Source organism: Girardinichthys multiradiatus, chromosome X (genome assembly GCF_021462225.1).
Source record: "Girardinichthys multiradiatus isolate DD_20200921_A chromosome X, DD_fGirMul_XY1, whole genome shotgun sequence".
Lineage (NCBI taxonomy): Eukaryota > Metazoa > Chordata > Actinopteri > Cyprinodontiformes > Goodeidae > Girardinichthys > Girardinichthys multiradiatus.
In genome coordinates this window covers 3472441-3490598 of record NC_061817.1, presented here as the reverse complement: position 1 = coordinate 3490598, position 18158 = coordinate 3472441, and the positions used below count along the sequence as shown (strand labels likewise).

Sequence of the window (18158 nt, the reverse complement as noted above, 5' to 3'; positions counted from 1 at the left end):
AATCTGTTGGTGGAGACGTCCAGATTACCCCTTCGGTCCAGGGCCATTGGCCGATTGTCAACTAAGAAGAGCGGCTTTAACAGCAAACAGCAGAAGGTAATAAAATAAAAACAATTCTTCAGTAACTAGCCTCCACACACACACACGCACAGACAGATACAGGCTCAACTGAAAACATAAATGAAGGTAAACATTTTGAAAGTCACTCCATTACATCTAGTTACTGCGGCTTCTTTTTACAACTACATTCCAACTAGCTCCATGTCTGACCAAATGTTTTCTATCTGAGTTCTGTTTTTCTCCATCTGTCTTCTTTTTCTATTTATGTGGTTGTTTGTACTGGAACTGACACCTAACATGTAGGGTTGTGGGCTAGTTGATGGTCCAGTGTTAAAAACAAACAAAAAAAGATGAGTCAGTTTCAATTCTGTTCAGTTTTATTAATATAGCGCCAGTTCACAACACATGTCGTCTCAAGGTACTTTACAAAGTCAGTTCAATCAGATCATATAGATTTTAAGTGAGGTCCATACATTCAAATTAATCCTAACTATCGAACAGTGCCGTCAGATTCAGTTTATTATTTAAAATGGTTAAACCCAGCAGATTGCATCGAGTCAGTGACTTGCAGCATTCACTCCTCCTGGATGAGCATGTAGAGACAGTGGACAGTCACTGGCATTGACTTTGCAGCAATCCTTCATACTGAGCACGCATGTAGCGTCAGTGAAGAGGGAAACTCCGTTTTAACAGGAAGAAACGTCCAGCAGAAGCAAGCTCAGTGTAACCAACCAATTTACACGACTGACTGGGGGTTTGAGAGACACAGAAGCACTAATCCAGGAGTACATTCTATAGGAAAGAAAAGTGAAACATTAATGGTTATAGCTCCTTTAGAGGCTTCATTTAGAGAAAGACAGCTAAGCAGATGAACTCTGAGCCAATTTTCAAGTCTAGAGTATTAAAGAGAGCACATACAGTTAGTTACAGTAGAAGGTCAGCCAGTAGCTATGTCTAGGAGAGACAGGGTTAAACACTAAAAGACAGTGCAAAGTGTATCATCTGTATAAGGTGAGCATTAAGTTGTTGGCAGCAGAAGCTTGGACGATGTCCCCCTCCGGGAAGGTGCCACTGCTAAACACAGAGCTAGGTCAGATGTAGCTTCTAGAAAGAGAAAAAACAGAGAAAGAACATAGAGTTAAAAACTGAAATAACAGCAAATAACGCAAAATTGGAGAGTAATATGAGAATGCAGCAAAGAGAGTGAAAGTGGTCATTATGTCCTCCAGCAGTCTAAGCCTACAACAGCATAACTACAGAGATAGCTCACAATAACTTAAGCCACTCTAACTATAAGCTTTATCAAAAAGGAAAGTTTTAAGCCTAGCCTTAAAAGTAGACAGGGTGTCTTCCTCACAGACTAAAACTGGGAGCTGGTTCCACAGGAGAGGAACCTGATAACTAAAGGATCTGCCTCCCATTCTACTTATAGAGACTCTTGGAACCACCAGTAATCCTGCAGTTTGAGAACAAAGTGATCACAGATTAATTGTGTAAATACTTAATTAGTTGTTTTGTCATTTTTCATTCTTAGCATGAACAAAAGTATAATATGACATTAATATAAATTGTTCACTGATTGACTAATTGTTTTACAGAAAGTAAGACATAAATGTAATATTGTAGATATAAACAATAATATTCATGTTCTAAACACTACATCGACTGAGTTGCAGTTTTTCCCAATTGCTTCCACTTTGTCATTATATACCTAACAATTCACTATGCAATATTTAGTAGCGAAGAAATGTCAACTGGAATTATTGCATGGGTAGCATCCTATCACAGTAGCACACACAAATTTACTGTGCCCCTGAGAGTTGGCCATTCTTTCACAGATATTTGAAGAAGCAGTCTGCATGCCTAGATGTGTATACACCTGTAGCTATTGAAGTTATTGAAATATCTGAATCAATTTCAGTTTGGATTGGTGGCCCAATACTTTTACAATATAATGTAGTTACAGACTCTTTTATTACACACGCACATAGGAGCCCATTTGAGGTTAAGTCCCAGGCTGATCTTTTAGTCCTAGTCCGGAGTGCTTGTGGTAGAGACAGTCCTTGGACATCAGATTCAGCCACAGCTATCCCAGAGGGGGTAATACTCTCAAGTTTGTTAAGGCCTTACAACAAGCAGAAAAAGGCCTTTGTTCAAGCAGAAAAAAAGAGATTTAAAAACATGTAAAACTTTGTACAGATTGCTCACACGGCAAAACAGTAAGGTGGGTTGAATTTGATTCATGCAGTTTTCCTTTATGTGGAATATACACATTTTTTAATATTTCATATATATATCCAGGATCAATATTTTGCTGCAATATGAACCAAAAAACTATAAGAAAACAAAAAGAGCAGGATGGGACCATTTATGTATGCCTTTACCTTCTGGATCTCAGTAAAGGTTCCCTTCTGTTCGTTGCAACAGATATATACACATTGATTTATTCACCGTGCTATCTCCTTCCTTAACTTTGGCAAGGGGAGGGGTTAGTTGGACTTATGATTGAGGATTTGTGTTTTTTGCATTTTTAGCCACTGCAGATTTCTTAAGGATGTTTTTATGTTTTTTGGTTTTTGAAGTGATGGGTTTTACATGTTAATAATTAGCTGTTTATAAATTGTTCACTTCTTAGGCCTATCAGCCCCTTTAATGGACAGCCGTTGGTCTTTAAACCCCAATTGCAGCTGTTGCATTCAGTGCTATGCCCTCTTGTTAAATGTTTCTTTTTTAAAATATGTTTTTATTGTAAAAGGAATTGCCTTTTGGGACATGAATAAAGATCTGAATCTGAATTGTCTGTGTAACTACATACCTGTACTATTCACTAGTCAATATTTGTAAGTAAAGTGGCAATTCTTTGCACTTTATGCACCACCACACCCCCCTGTCTCTTTCCAACCAACATGCAACATATGATTTAGAAGGGAGCTTGTGTGTTTATATATCTGACTGTACACTAGTGTACCCAGAGAATCAGTTCTCGTTCTTTGCAGTGAATTTCTTTTTTTTTTTTTTACCGTTTCCTGTCCAGCAGAGTAGCACTCACAATAGTGGTCTAATTGCCAAAAGAAACCCAACAGATTTACTTTCACAAGTGGAGGATTACTGCAGTAAATTCTTTGCATTAAATGATTGCCTGGAGTGAATGTTGTTGGTCACAGGCCCCAAATGTTTCCATCACATTGACCTGGCACCAGAAGATTCACAAATTATTCACAAAGTATCATGTGTCATGTGTTGTTTTGGCTGTAAAACAAACAAATTAATATCCAGTCATTGAAAATCCCTTGTTTTTAAATCACCACAGTTTTGAACATACCGCAAAGGAAGTGATGTGAGAAAATCTTCCTGTCAGAATGAACTAGCTTGTCTTTACTTCCTGTTCCTTTTCTTTAACACTTACCCCCCTGTCCAAAGTACCAGAGGTCAACAGAAACTTTTCCTTCTCGCCCCTTTAGCCTTCTTCATTCTCTTTATGTTCTGTTCTCTTGTTTTGCTTTTTTCAAAACACCAAAAAAGAAGCATAAAACATACTCAAAGCCTACTGGAAGAATGAATGCTTTGCTTTGTTCAGCAAGTAACCCTGCGCAACAGTTCCCGGGTCTGCCTAAGCTCTACACACTGACCGTAAAGGTTCCTATGAACTTGATCATGGCACATACCTTAAACAAATATTTATCTTTTTTATTCATAAAATGAATGGAGATTTTGCCTGAGGGAATATGAACATGGAAAACAATCATGCAGTGGTGAAAGTCAGAGGACATTGTGTGCTTCTGCATGCAGGGGAGAAGTTGCTTTGTAAAGAGAGGGTTGTTAGTCTGGCACAATTACTTTAAAGACTCTTTAAAATGTTGACCCTGTTGCGCAGCGGCCACAGTTGGGAGCTGAGCTATGTCTGTCTCTGATTGTTACTTTTTTAAGACCTCTCTTTCCCTTTCTTTTTTTCTTTTTGTCCGCATTTTTTTCTTACTGTGCATTCTTTTATGGCTTTGTGACAACAATAAAGCCATAATTTAAAGCTTTGTGAATATTAATTAGATGCAGAGTGTTTTACAAATATACAAAAGAAGTGTAGGGTTGGATAGAGCCTCCAGTGGGTTTGTTAATAACTAAAGAGTTTTGTTCAGCTACATTCATCTTATATGTTTCATAATGTTTCAGTGTGATTTTGCTATTCTGACTGTATTACACTGTAAACAATTGTCAAGATAATGAAGGACTGTAAGATCTTGGCATTGCAGGGCTGCTTTAATGTTATTTTGTAAAGCAATGCATGCCCCATATTGTGGGTTTTTGCTTATATACTTGGTGGTATAAAAATAATGCAGGATGGTTTGAACTGAGATAAATGCATGGCACAATGTCACCAGAGCAACATTAACAAAAGAATATCTTCAGAAATAAAACCTTAAGTAGGATTTGCTCACTACTGAACCCAGTTACCAGGCTAGAAGATAATTACAAATACAAGCTGCAACATCATAAACACTGTATTTTATATGTGCAAACACTGTTTCAATATGCTATATTGATATATAACTATAGAAGCTGGGCAATCAACCAGGCTGGTGGGAAACCTCTGACTGTCAGAGCTGTACTTCTAAAATTCTGTTTTTGATCCTGTGGTCCATTGTGACCGAAGTGTGAAAAGTAACGCATAACAGTGGCATCAGACGCTTGGCAGAAAATATGCCCGGACAATTTTTTATGAAACAACACAGCATTTGGTCAAGGACGATTCTCTGAGGGAGTGATCTTTTTCAATAGAACTGAACGCAAGCGCAAATGCCACTACATTCCAATTCCCATAGCTTCTCTTCTGTGTTGTCCTGGTAGTTCTAAGGTTGCATTGTAGAGCTGTTTCTGGTGGGAAAATTGTTCAAAATAGGAGAAAAGATTACGTTTTGAGGGTGAAAAACAAAATATGACTAACAATATTGTCATTCTAAGGACAATGGGAAAAGCTATATTACTTGGCAAGTGATTTCTCGCGAGACTGGCTATTTTGGTAAGAAATCTAGTTTAAGGGAACATTTAAAGAGGGAACGCTAAGCTTCAAAAGACTTACATAGTGAACACAGTAAATTTATTTGGTGAAGCAAATAATTGACGTATATTTCCTACGGCAGGCTATGCCATTCAGCTTGCATATGTAGATAACTGCATTTGACCAAATCCACAGATTTGTTCTAATACTTCCAGTATGTGTTGTCATGGGTTAAAAAAGCCACCCTTCGGGGGCTTGCACCTGAATAAACCAATCACACACAGCTTGTCAAGATTTTTACAGCCGACTTAACCCACATGCAGGGACACTCAGAGAACTTGTTAAATAAAAAGGTTTATTGCAAACTTGGTCAAGCACAACAGAAGCGGCGAATCTAATCTCCCGTCACTGAAAAAACACCAAGGGAAATGATTAGTGGCTGAACCTCAGAATATGACCTCACCGAAACATTCTCTTACTGGAGAATCCGGAGAAACCGCCAGGGAGAGGATAAGTGTCAGGAAAGAAGCCCCGCTTGTCAGGTTCAGTCCAATTCCAGGAAGTAGCCAGTACCACAACGGAGGACTGGGACAGGTCAGGCAGAAATCGCACCTGGAACAGGTAACAGGGGAAGTTAGAATTCACTCAGAAAAATACTTCAAATTCCTTCACAACAATTCTTGCAAAGTTTTCAGAGCTGGCCAGAAGATTACCACGGAGGCAAAACACTCAGGCGACGAAGTGTTGGCAACCATCCTCTTTATGCTTCCCAGCTGATGAATAGAAGTGCAACACCTGTCGCCTCAGGACTCTCCTACTGGCGGCACCTAGTATTGGAAAGGTGTTAGCAGCAGGCAGCAGATGACTCCAGATCCTGACAGAGCTTAGTGTTACATAAGGTTTTACTACAGGGTTTGAATTTACAAAATGCTTAGAAATACATTGTCAAAGGCTTCTTTTGCTAAATGGCCTCCCTAAATCCAAACACTTGTGGGTTTATAAAAATATGCAAAAGCTGGTGTAAGGAGCCGCAGACCTGCCCCCATGGACCCGAGACAGACATAGAGGAGATCTGAGCCACAGACATCCAAAGGCCCACCAGAGGACGGGAACCCCGGCGGTGTAGGTCTTGGCCAGAGGGAGCTAGCAGGACCATGTCATCTGCAAAAGAAGAGAGAAAATCCACTGGTCCCCAAACCAGAGCCCCTCCGGCCCTTGGTTGCGCCTAGAAATCCTGTCCATGAAAGTTATGAACAGGACTGGTGACAAAGAGGAACCCTGCCGGAGTCCAACATGCACCTGCAACAAGGTCCATCTTAGTGCTGGGCCACCCTTAGGCGCTAGGTCTGCCGACTGGTAGTCCTTCTCCATGGACTCACTGAATGCCGGAGTTTTTGCCACTCCTACCACCTGGGCCGTGGCACGCTTGGCCTCACAGTACTCGTCAAATGCCTCAGGTGTCCCACAAGCTAACCACAGCAGATTCCTTTCTTCAGCTTGATGCCATCCCTTACTGCCAGTGTCCACCACTGGGTTCGGGGATAACCACCATTACAGGCACCGCAGACCTTACGGCTACAGCTACAGGCGGCAGCATGGACAATAGAGGCAGAGAACATAGTCAACTCTCATTCTATGTCTCCAACCTTCCTGGAATCTGGTCAAAGCATTCCCTTGGCCCAATACTTGTGCTAGATGGGCGCGTCACTGCCAAGGACTACCAAACCATTCTTGCATTCTTGAGGACCATGTGCATCCAATGGTTCAAACATTGTATCCTGAAGGCGGTGCCGTGTATCAGGATGACAATGCACCAATACACACAGCGAGACTGGTGAAAGATTGGTTTGATGAACATGAAAGTGAAGTTGAACATCTCCCATGGCCTGCACAGTCACCAGATCTAAATATTATTGAGCCACTTTGTGGTGTTTTGGAGGAGTGAGTCAGGAAACATTGTCCTCCACCAGTATCACGTAGTGACCTGGCCACTATCCTGCAAGAAGAATGGCTTAATATCCCTCTGACCACTGTGCAGGACTTGTATATGTCATTCCCAAGACGAACTGACGCTGTACTGGCCGCAAAAGGAGGCCCTGTACCATACTAATAAATTATTGTGGTCTAAAACCAGGTGTTTTAGTTTCATTGTCCAACCCCTGTATTTCTAGTCAATATCTCTTGACCTCCCGCACAAGCCCAGGCTCCTTCTCTCGTCCTTGAACCGCCACCCCCTCCTTGATCTGCCACCTTAACATGGTGGAGGGGTTTGAGTGCTCAAATGACCCTACCAGGGGCTAACATGCTCTGTGTGATATGTCAGACAAAGAGCAGTTCAGAAGCCTTAATGAGAACTACTACAATGAGGCACGTGACATTGCGGCAGAGATAGGGTCCCGCCCTGGAGCCAGGCAGGGGACCGGGACTTGTCGGCGAGCGCCTGGTGCCTGGGTTACTCCTTGTGGGACCTGGCTGGGCCAAGCCCGAATGAGAGACACAAGGCCATCCCCCAGTGAGTCATCCAAGTGTCATAATTTTAGCATTATTTGCAGCTTACCTCCATTGTTTCCATAGACAGAAGGAACTGATCCCTTAATCAGACTAAGTCTTTTGGCAAATCCTTGATATTGGCGAAGGTTGCTAAAGGCACTCATCCTTGAAGTGGGGGAAATAGGAATTTCCCCACTGATGTGGGTACATTTCAATTAAAATTTTAAAATTTGAAGAGGTTCTGATGCTGGGGGACCATGTAATGAATTGTGTGGGTTAATACACCCGACAATAGAACCAAACTTATCCTCTTGCAGCGTCGGCATACTTGAGCTTGGACTACAAAATTCGCCGATACATGAATTGGTCAGCTGAAAGTCTATGACCTTATTAAGCTGTTCCACAGGAAATACTGTGGCGTAACAGTTGGAAAAATGTAACAGATGATGAACAATACTGAACAGACTGAAAAATATTATCCAAACAGAATATAAAGATATCTACGCAGCACCTGGAGAGACTAAATTTAAATGTTCAGCACTCCTACAGACTCCAAGTACACAAAAAATGGATTTAAAAGCTAAAAAAGTGGATTTTGCATGATATGTTCCCTTTAAGGTCAAAACTGAAATATAAGCCTCTATTTTGGGTTCATTCGTACATCTGACTCCAGAGGAGTCTGTTTCCCACCAGTCATGAACCCCATCGTACTGATTTAATCACCACTTCCAGTAAATATGGAATCTTAAACATCTTAAAATGGCAAACACCTTACCTAGCATGTTAGCATTGTAAACATCAACAGCAGAAACAATATCACCGTCACCTCTCCTTTGGCCTAACACCCATCTCTATGTGAGTTCAAATCATTTTGAAAAACTGATTAGAACAAACAGCACTTCCTTTATCAATAATATGGCTGAATGGCTGATGTTTAGCTGCAGACTCCCGACACCATTCTCAAGCCCTATAGCCCTAAGTATGGCATTATTTCTGGTTGATGCATACTTACTGAGTCTGGAGCGGGCAGCATCCTCTGCTGTATGGGCATACAAATAACCTTTAAGTCACAGATATTTGCTCCATTGTCTGTGTGACATCTGGAGCAAAAGTGAAAGGGCACCAAAAAGAATGTGTGACTTGTAAAGCAGCATTTGTGACTCACAGCAGCAGATTCATGCACTGGTTTGTGTTTATATTAAGAAATAAATATGATAAAACAGTTTATGGGAAGATGTCATTACAGGTGTGTGAATTTGCTTTGCACAACTGGTTTTGGATAAATTGGAGCATAACTCTGAATGTAAGAGGTTTTTCACTGTGTCCAAACTTTTGACTGGTAGTATTTGTGAATATAAGATCCAGGTAGGGTACTCTAGAACACAAGAAAACATAAGATAATTATTTTGAACTAGCTTGTAATTTAACACTAGTTGTAAGTGTTTTATCTGTAGTTTAGTACACATAATTTATGAAGGGACAGCTCTGTATAGTGGGTTACGCTATTATGCTCTGAATGTTTTGTGTGTTTATGTTGGGTTTTGTTGTTGCAGATTTTAATGTACAGTATATTTATAAACTCATGAAAACAGCATGCTGACTGAAATGTTATTAAAATATACAAATGGTTTGTTTCTTGTTTTGATTGCTCTTTAAGCTCCTTTCTCTTGTTATACAGCCAAGTAGGCTTACTCCGGAATGAATGGTGTAGTTTCAGAGGAGCCAATTTAATTCACTGGTTACTTGGATCATTGTTATCAAATAATTACTCTGTAGGAATGTATTAGTATTTCGAATTTTGGCATCAAGTCCTTGACTTTCCATCCCCAGTTTAACAAGAAATTTGAATTGCAACAATGTTTTACTGCTTTTTATGTACTAGTAAACTATAGTTATTTTTTTTTTTTTTCATAAAAATATGTTACAGTAGTTTGGTACTGAAGTACTAGTTAGATTTATGGTGACATTACTGTGGGATTAAATGCTGTAGCTGCGAAATAATTGTTTCCTATGTACTACAGTTGTTTCAGAGTTTTAAGTACATAATAAATTCTTCTGAAAATCACATTAGGTAGTTACGTTAAAAAAGAATTTGGTGTGTACATATGCCCTTATTATTCCCTAAAGTCAACAAAGTATAGAATTTAAAATGATTTCTCAAAGTTATTTTCTAAAACCAGATCTCAAAGTTTTCTGATCTAGCTACTGATCTTCTGTTTGTTTACAACAAAGTCCTCAAAAATATCCAACAAAATAAGTCATTTATGAATAACGATGAGACCATACAGACTAGAGACTTATTCTTTAGATATGTATATATATTATACTTTGCTTGTCCGCCTGTCTCTGAGTTCTGCATTTTTAAGGATCACAATGTACATAAATAAATAAATAAATAAATAAATAAATCTTCAACCGACTGATGCTTCTGAGGTCATCTTTCAGGTTTTCTTGGTTGGATCGCCCTGACTCTTCTTTTGTAATCCACATTCTGTTTAACAAGGCAAATCTCAAAGCACTTGGGAAGACTGAGACAAGAACTGGATCAGAAATATGGCATTAGGATTGGACAGAAAATCAAAGCTGCTAAAGACCAAAGACAATGTTTGCAAGACTTTCATTTTAAAAGATGTTATGACCTTCATTCAACACTTTTATTCAACGCTATTTAAAGCTTCATTGAGAAGAAAAAGCACTTTCCAGGCAAGAAAACCTGACTCTTTGGAAATAGAGTGTATTTTAATTTTTATAGCTGTTTTGTCCTGCTAGGCATTAATAACTTGACAAATTTTTTTTATTTATATGCCTTAACTAAAAAAAATCTTCCTGTTTTTATTAAAGCAAAAATGTTTCAGACCAACTTAATAGGCTGAATAAAACCCATTCCAACTGCTCCAGTGGAGAAAGAAGCTCAGTTCTGGTGTTCCTGAAGCAGCAGGAGCAAATTTCTTCTCCTCAGCTGCGCCTCTCTGAGAGAAAAACCCTTCATGACTACAGAGCTGAGACACACTGAATACAATCACCAGCTTCATGTGTGCCTATTCACCTGTTACCTGTTATTTTCAAGCTTTCATGTTAACAGGCTTTGTGAAGTTTATTGTGTGAAATGTAGAACAAAGTCAATGTTTATTTGTTGAAGTAATGTTGTCTTAATACAGGTTTTCTTAGAGCCTATTTTAAAATTTGTCTTTCAGGAGAAACTGGGGCTATTAAAAAAACATCACTCATTGGTCGGATGATGTCTGTGATGCACTTTTGCTGCCTTGAGAGGTTGGGAGCAGTTTGTCTGGACGAGGTGCAAAGATATGCAATGTGTAAATCCCAGTAGTGTACAGAGGTCATAATGAATTAACTCTGTCCCATTTGTGCCTGCAATGCTGGTGGAGAAAGGAAATATGTGAGGAGACAGTGTGGCAAGAAAGAATGAACATAAAGACAGAATAAGCGTCTCAGTTTCATCCTTTGCTGTTGCAAAACAGGCTTAGATATCTGAGTCAGAATAGGTCCAGGAACAATGGGAAAAAGGTCCATGTAGGTCTGATTCCTGAATGGTAAAGAAAAAGTAGAGGACAACTGATACTACTCTGCACTTAAACCCATCATCACCAGAGCTAACACTTTATACTTATATTTAATCTCCCTTTGTCTGTTATACTTGTTTAAAGTCAAAGAACCATTGTAGTTAGTTCTAATAAGGAGTGTTCGAGAGAACAGACAATGTTTGGGACTCCTGTTTATTCTCTTTGATTAAGACAGCATAATTTTTACTTGTTTAAATGTCAAATGTGTCATTCAGGGTTTTTGTCCATTAACAAACACCTTCACCATAAAAACTTATATTTATTGGTTATTTGCCTTGGCTCAAACAAAGAATAAACAGCTGCCTTGTTCTACAGCATGCTGACCAACCCTAGCTAACTGGGCCCACTAGCTGTGAGGCCTTCAAACACTGGGCATAAAATTGAGCTTTGTAGACAAACAGGTGCTAAAGTAATGTAACAGATTTTAAATCCTTTTGATTCAACCATCAAAAATAAAATGACTTGTCTGTACATGAGGATTATGTAGATCTTTTTGAGCTTTTTTCGGTGAATGAAACTGCTGACCTGCATGTTAGAGTTTTTTACTCTTATGTTAGCGAATGATGTGTGTTTTGTTTTATTTACAATTTAATAATAGTTAACGACTTGCCTGTGTGTGAATATGAATCAGATTATTCTAGATATCTGAAAGTGTTTCCCTCGGGAAAAAAAGTTAATAATTTCATTAAAATATTCTGTGTTAGAGTAAATAACTTCTAATTCAAAAACAATGCAGATCACCTGTATTAATACAAATTCAAATGTTTTTCTCTTCGGATCGGACAGCTCTTTATTTTGATTTGAGGTAATAACTACTTTGTCTAAAAAATCTAGAAACTGTTTGAGGATAACAGCTAAAGCTGTTTTAACAGGAGTCTTTATTCTGGGAATGACAACCACTGAAGCGTTCTTTATTCACCTAAAAAAACTACTACTATTACTACTACTACTACTACGAATAATAATAATGCACACGTGCATTTAACACGTTAACGTGTGTTTTTACAATCTAAATAACAATCATACAGTAGAACTGTAACTATCTCATTGATCACAAAGAAGAAAACAAATAAAAAACAAAACAACGGTATCTAAAGATTAGTTGCTTCTTAAAATATTCAAAGAGGAATTTTAAATAGTGTAGCAGTGCTAAAAAGCCTTTATGATATTCCAACAAAATAAAGACGTCCGTATTTAACAGTGAACAATGTTAAATAAGTTTTATTTTACATGCAAATAAAGGGGTCATAAAGATGGAAATAAAGCATGGAAATATTTCATGTCAAAATGAAATTTCTTGTGAAAATAAATAAAACATAAACCTGAACTATAAACATACGTTATTTTTTTTTCAATTTTAATCCTGAAATGACTTATTTCTCTGTTTTCTCTCAGATTATCTTTAAGATTTAATTTAAAATTAAATACAAATGCACACCAATTTTTACCTTAGCTGTAAGAAAGCGACGTTGTAGATAACGGACGGTCTGAGCCAGCTGGGTGAGACCGTACCCGGTGTCGAGGTGAGAACTGGATGAGGTTATGGCAGGTTCTGTTGCCGTTGTGGCCTCAGTGAGAGGGACGGAAACCCCAATAAAAGCAACTGAGAGATCAATAGACTGTTTTACCTCGTTTCTGTGCTGCTGCTTTCTTTTTGGTTAAATTTTAACTTGTTTTTTGCAAGACGGAAATGTCGGATCCGGGTCCCCTGATCCAGGCCCTGGACCTTTTGGAAAAGGTCAAATCTGGGCCAGCGAAGATTTAAAACATGGTCTGTGTCTCCAGGGCGTTCTGACTATATATACCGAGCCAATGAATGCAGGGACAACCTTTGCAACACTCTGTAAAACATTCATTTTTATAGAGTGTTACCTGGGAGGTCTGTTTAAACAACACGCTGCTAAAAACTAATACATATATAATCCTTAATAATTATGAATAAAACAGAGTAGTTTGTGTTGGGATTAAAATCAAACTCTGACCGTGTTGGAATGGACTGACTGCATTTAAAAAAAACTGGTCGAATAGGATTTATTTAGAATGAAATAGATAGTTTTATAGCTGGAATTTAAACGTTTATATTTTTATTTCCTTTAGACTGGAAATGTTTGGAACTTGCGTTACATGAACAAAATCAACTTAATTGAATAATAAAAAAACGAATTTTGGACTTTAACTCTGAAACTAAAACAATACTTTATTAAATGGCGCCAACTTTCCACATCGATAAAATCTAAAATTTGAAGTGTTACGGCTTATATTTTTGTAAATACAGCGTTGCTTGAATCACGCAGCTGGAGGTCTGCAGGCCGTTAAAGCGTCGACGCTTGCCGCAATGCGAAAGTGCTCTGCAGGCCAACCGCATTTCTTCCAGCCTGTCATCAAAATAAGAAGATTCTATTTATCTATTTTAAAATGAATCCCACGACTTCTAACTTTATTGAACTTTGTTGCTTAGAAAATGACAGAGGTAAATAAAAAGCCCTGTAGGCTTCCTTCACAGAAGACACGTCTAAAACTCGGACAATACCAACGTTGTTTACAAAGCGCTTTAAATCAACCACAGCTGAAACAAAGTGCTGTACATAACTGCAAACAATAAATGATGATGGAAACAATCAAAATGTGCTGTTGTCCAAGCATTTTAGGCGGAGGTAATATGTGCAGATTATTAAAACAGAAATGTCCGACAGTCTACCAACAGAGATCAACAATGTTTCCTGTAATGCTTACATTCTACATGAGCCTCTTGCTCCGTAAACAGGTTAACATTCAGCCCTGATTCCACCCTGAGTGAATTTGGACACTTTTGTCTCTATTTTGTACAAACTGGAAACGGCCAATCTTGTACCTCCACTCAACACCACACCTGGAGCTAAATACAGAAGAAAACGTGAAGAGCAAAGTGGAAACGCGTGTTTCTTTTCTTTGTTTGCCTGCTGTGAGCTTGTCTTTGTAGAGGGACAGAAGAAGAAGAAAATGGCGACTGAGAGAATGAGTGAAAGACGAAGAGCAGCTCCCCTCTTGCAGCATTCCGTGAAGAAATGCAATAAATTCCTTGTTGTTTTATGAAAATTTACAACTTTGTGATACAAGTTTATGAGTGGCCGTGCATGGGGATTGGATAGCGGGCTGGTCATGTGGACGCGCTTAACGTGAACATGAACTTTTTATGATTTCCCAAGTGGCTATAATGCTGCAGCGCTGCTCTCTGGCCCGAACAGCCGCCCTCTCCCCTGCTTCGGCTGAACCTCGCAAGCTGCCCCGCGATCCTCATCGCGCGGACAGATGAAACTGAACGCTTTTAATGAGGCGAAATGCTTTAGAAAAACAACAGTGATCGTGACTGCAGAGCCGAGAGGAACAGACAGTGACAACAAACCGCCTTCCTCCTCCTCCTCCTGCTGCTCTTCTTCCTCCATGGCTCCGCGCTCCGGCGGAGGAGGTCTGAGGAGCTCATATCTGGAGACACCATGCCGGAGATTACTTTGTTTGTTTGCTTTGAATTTCAATTTGACATTACTCAAAACGATCAGCAGCAGAATAGGGGCGATGATAGAAGATGACAGAAGGCTTTCAATGTCTCCACGTCCCCTCGGTGACATCAGAGGATCTGCAAATCCTCCTCCTCCTCGCCCTCACCTTCCTTCCTCACAGACTGGGTAAGATGCTGTCTCCTGTCCTTCCAGCGCGCCCTGACACCGCGGGGAGCTGCAGGTGAGTTCAGATCACCGGAACAAAGGACGGCGCTTTATTCTTGCAGCTGCTAAAAAAATAAAGTAACAATAGCCAGAAAACTAAAATGCCAGACTGAGCTTTGTGGAACCTTTCTAATTTTGATGATGCAGAAACGTTATGATGAGCTGCAGCTGAAGCGCTTCCGTGTTGGATTATGCTCGGGTTGTTTCTCCAGATGAAATGGCTGGGATTAGGCGAGGGGAGGCCATGTACTGATGGAAATGTAACGGCTCAGATTCCGGTCGTGTTCGTGTGAAACTAATGCTGGCTTTGATGTTAGAACAGGTGTTGCGGATCTGACACTTCAGAACTGTTAAATCCGACGGCAGAAGAAAAGTTAGTCTGTTCATCTCTTTGTGTGTGTGTGTGTGTGTGTGTATGCAAAGACAAACGTGGCTCTCTGTTTTGGTTTCTACTTCTGTATCTGTAGCCTACTCTGTGACTCTGCTTCCAGAGATCCAAGTTTTTTAAGTTGCTTCACACACTGTGTGTGTGTGTGTGTGTGTGTGTGTGTGTGTGTGTGCAAAGACAAACGTGGCTCTCTGTTTTGGTTTCTACTTCTGTATCTGTAGCCTACTCTGTGACTCTGCTTCCACAGATCCAAGTTTTTTAATTTGCTTCACACACTGTGTGTGTGTGTGTGTGTGTGTGTGTGTGTGTGTGTGTGTGTGTGTGTGTGTGTGTGTGTGTGTGTGTGTCTGTAAGCACAGGAATGCTGCTCTGTCCGTCCGAGCAGTTTTATGACTTTGTTTCCCCACTCATTTCCTCCCTGTGGGTGGGCGGCCGGTGTGTTCTCTGTTGCTTCTGCGGTCAGAATACCACCCAGCATCCCGCGACTCCTCCCCGCAATCACGCACAAACAAACCTGCTGCTATGTCTCTCTGCTTTCTGCTCAGATCCCAAACAGCTTCACTGAGCTGAGTCCCCTCGTCCCCAAAAATCGCACATTTACAACTAGTCAAAACAACACGGATTTCTGTTAAGGCGCCACTTGTTTTTAAATGCACTGTGAAACATTTAATTACTTCTAAACTCATTTTGTAACCATACGATACACACAATACAATTGGCATCCGATAAAAAAAAAGAAAAAAGGTTTTCATATTTTAGTATGGAAACATGTGGAGGGAAAGAATCCTACAAAAGTATATGGAAAAACAATGGCCCTTTTTCACAAAACCAGTCATGATAGGGACAAGGCGATATGCATCTCTAACATGATAATAATTAGGATAGCAGGTGACTTCTTTCTTTGTTTCTTTATTTCTTTCTGTCTTTTTCAATATTGGTTTGTGCGCTTGTTGTGGGAATGTTCTTGTTCCCAAAACGTGATGCCTGCTTTAAATCATTTTTATTATTTTTATTATTGTCAACAATAATGTGTTCTTACAGGTTGTTATTGGAACTTAGATAGATAGATAGATAGATAGATAGATAGATAGATAGATAGATAGATAGATAGATAGATAGATAGATAGATAGATAGATAGATAGATAGATAGATAGATAGATAGATAGATAGATAGATAGATAGATAGATAGATAGATAGATAGATAGATAGATAGATAGATAGATAGATAGATAGATAGATGATATAGGCTGCTGCAGTAAACGCAAATATACACATCCAGTCTTTCTCTGTGAGGATGTTCTAACACAAGACTCTGGTGCCATCTAGCGTCGCATTGATAACAGCATACATATGCTGTTATCAATGTTATCATATGGCCACTTCTAAATTGTCTTTGTTCACATTGGGAGTTGAGAGTCATGCGTTGCTTACATGCTGAACTTCAAAACTATAATAGTTTGGGGTGTGAAATTTTCTTTTCCACAGTTGATTCTTGTGTTTCGTGTAAACAACGGGAACAAAACAAAGAAAATTGCTCCTCCTTTTTTCCTTCTCCCTCTGGAAAGCACTGGCTGCAGTTGTGGTGGAAATAAAGATGCGCACCAAACATTACCCAGTCTTAGATTAAAATACTTTCGACATTGTACAGTGTGTGCTTAGGTGTGTATCTTAACCATTGCGCGGTGATTTCAGCATTCTTACGAAAGGTTATATGCAACACCTACAAATCTATAGCGCATGTGCTCAGAATGTGTTACCCTGTTATCTTTGGGGTGATGCTGACAAAGAACAGCCCCGCGAACTGTTTTATTCTTGGAATCAGGGACATGGTTGAGCAGGTATTTGTCATTCCTTAATCTCAGCTGAATGTCCGGAGCTACGTCCTGTGTATGTGTTCAGTCAGGCGTTCAGAACCGACATCGATATTCCGTTTAAAAAAGCAGGAGCTGTGAACGTCTTTTAATCTGGGATTCAAAATACGTTTCAATACATTATGATCCGACCTGAGAAAAATATGTTTCTTTTCTACTCGACATTCAAACTCATTGACTTGAAGGATTTTTAAAGGACATGGTGATAATGGGAAGATTTGGATTTTGGTTTTTAGGAACAACTCAACGTTGATGTTGCGCACTGTCTTTAACACGTTGCAGGTTGTTTACATTCTGACAGCTTTTTATTCTCTTTTGTTCGATTGTTTATTTATTAATTTATTTATTAATGTATTTGTCTTCATAAAGTGAACCCACGCCAGTGTCTTTTTTTTTTTTTAGAAAAACAACCTTGCAGAGCAGCATAAATTCTCCCGTTAACTTTTAACCACCGGGATGCTTGTGAAGCCGGAGGACTGCTCCAGTCGCTGATGGTCCGGTGAAGTGATCCGGAGCGTGAGTTCGGGGTTATGCAGGAGAGGCGCTCAGCCGCTTTACGTTGCCTGGAAACAATTAATACATTAAAACAAAAAACGCGCAAGTCAGGCAGTTTCTGTTAGTTTGTCATTAACTCATATAGGAGAGGTCAGTCAGAGGGAGTTCTAAGACACACACACAGACACACACAGACACACACACACACACACACACACCTCTTCATTATAGTGTATTGATTCACACTTGACACCACTATGTCACTTTGCTGAGTATTGAAAACGGTGAAAAATAAAAGCCAGATTTGATATCCTTACTTTATCCTCACAGTTCTGTTTAGGTTCCGTTTCTAGGATTAAATTCCTTACGCTTTGTATTTCTAACCCTTAAGATAAATTAAACCATATTTATTTAATTAGTAGTCTTTATTGAGGATGTTTTTTTGCAATTGGGGTTAACATTTAAAGAGAAAATTCGAAAGAAACATTTGAGACAATGTGCGGGATATGTAATTGAAAACAACATTGCAGGGTGAAAGTGCGGTGGCTGATATGAAGCATTCTGTTGGTGCATGTGT

At 39.4% G+C, this 18158-nt stretch overlaps 2 long non-coding RNA genes across 3 annotated transcripts; one reads left to right on the top strand and one right to left on the bottom strand.

The window, feature by feature from the left end:
* Positions 1-1041: 1041 nt before the first annotated feature.
* On the bottom strand, positions 1042-12798 carry LOC124863546. Of its 2 annotated transcripts, XR_007037153.1 has the most exons (4): positions 12573-12798; positions 5767-5880; positions 5517-5665; positions 1042-1164 (listed from the first exon to the last, which is right to left on the bottom strand). It is a non-coding gene; the product is annotated as an uncharacterized LOC124863546 (long non-coding RNA). The 2 variants fall into 2 exon arrangements; XR_007037152.1 differs by lacking the exon at positions 12573-12798 and having other exon boundaries at positions 5767-5949.
* Positions 12799-13919: 1121 nt separating this feature from the next.
* LOC124863005 lies at positions 13920-17996 on the top strand. Its single transcript, XR_007037053.1, has 2 exons — positions 13920-14841; positions 17489-17996. It is a non-coding gene; the product is annotated as an uncharacterized LOC124863005 (long non-coding RNA).
* The last annotated feature ends 162 nt before the right edge of the window (positions 17997-18158 follow it).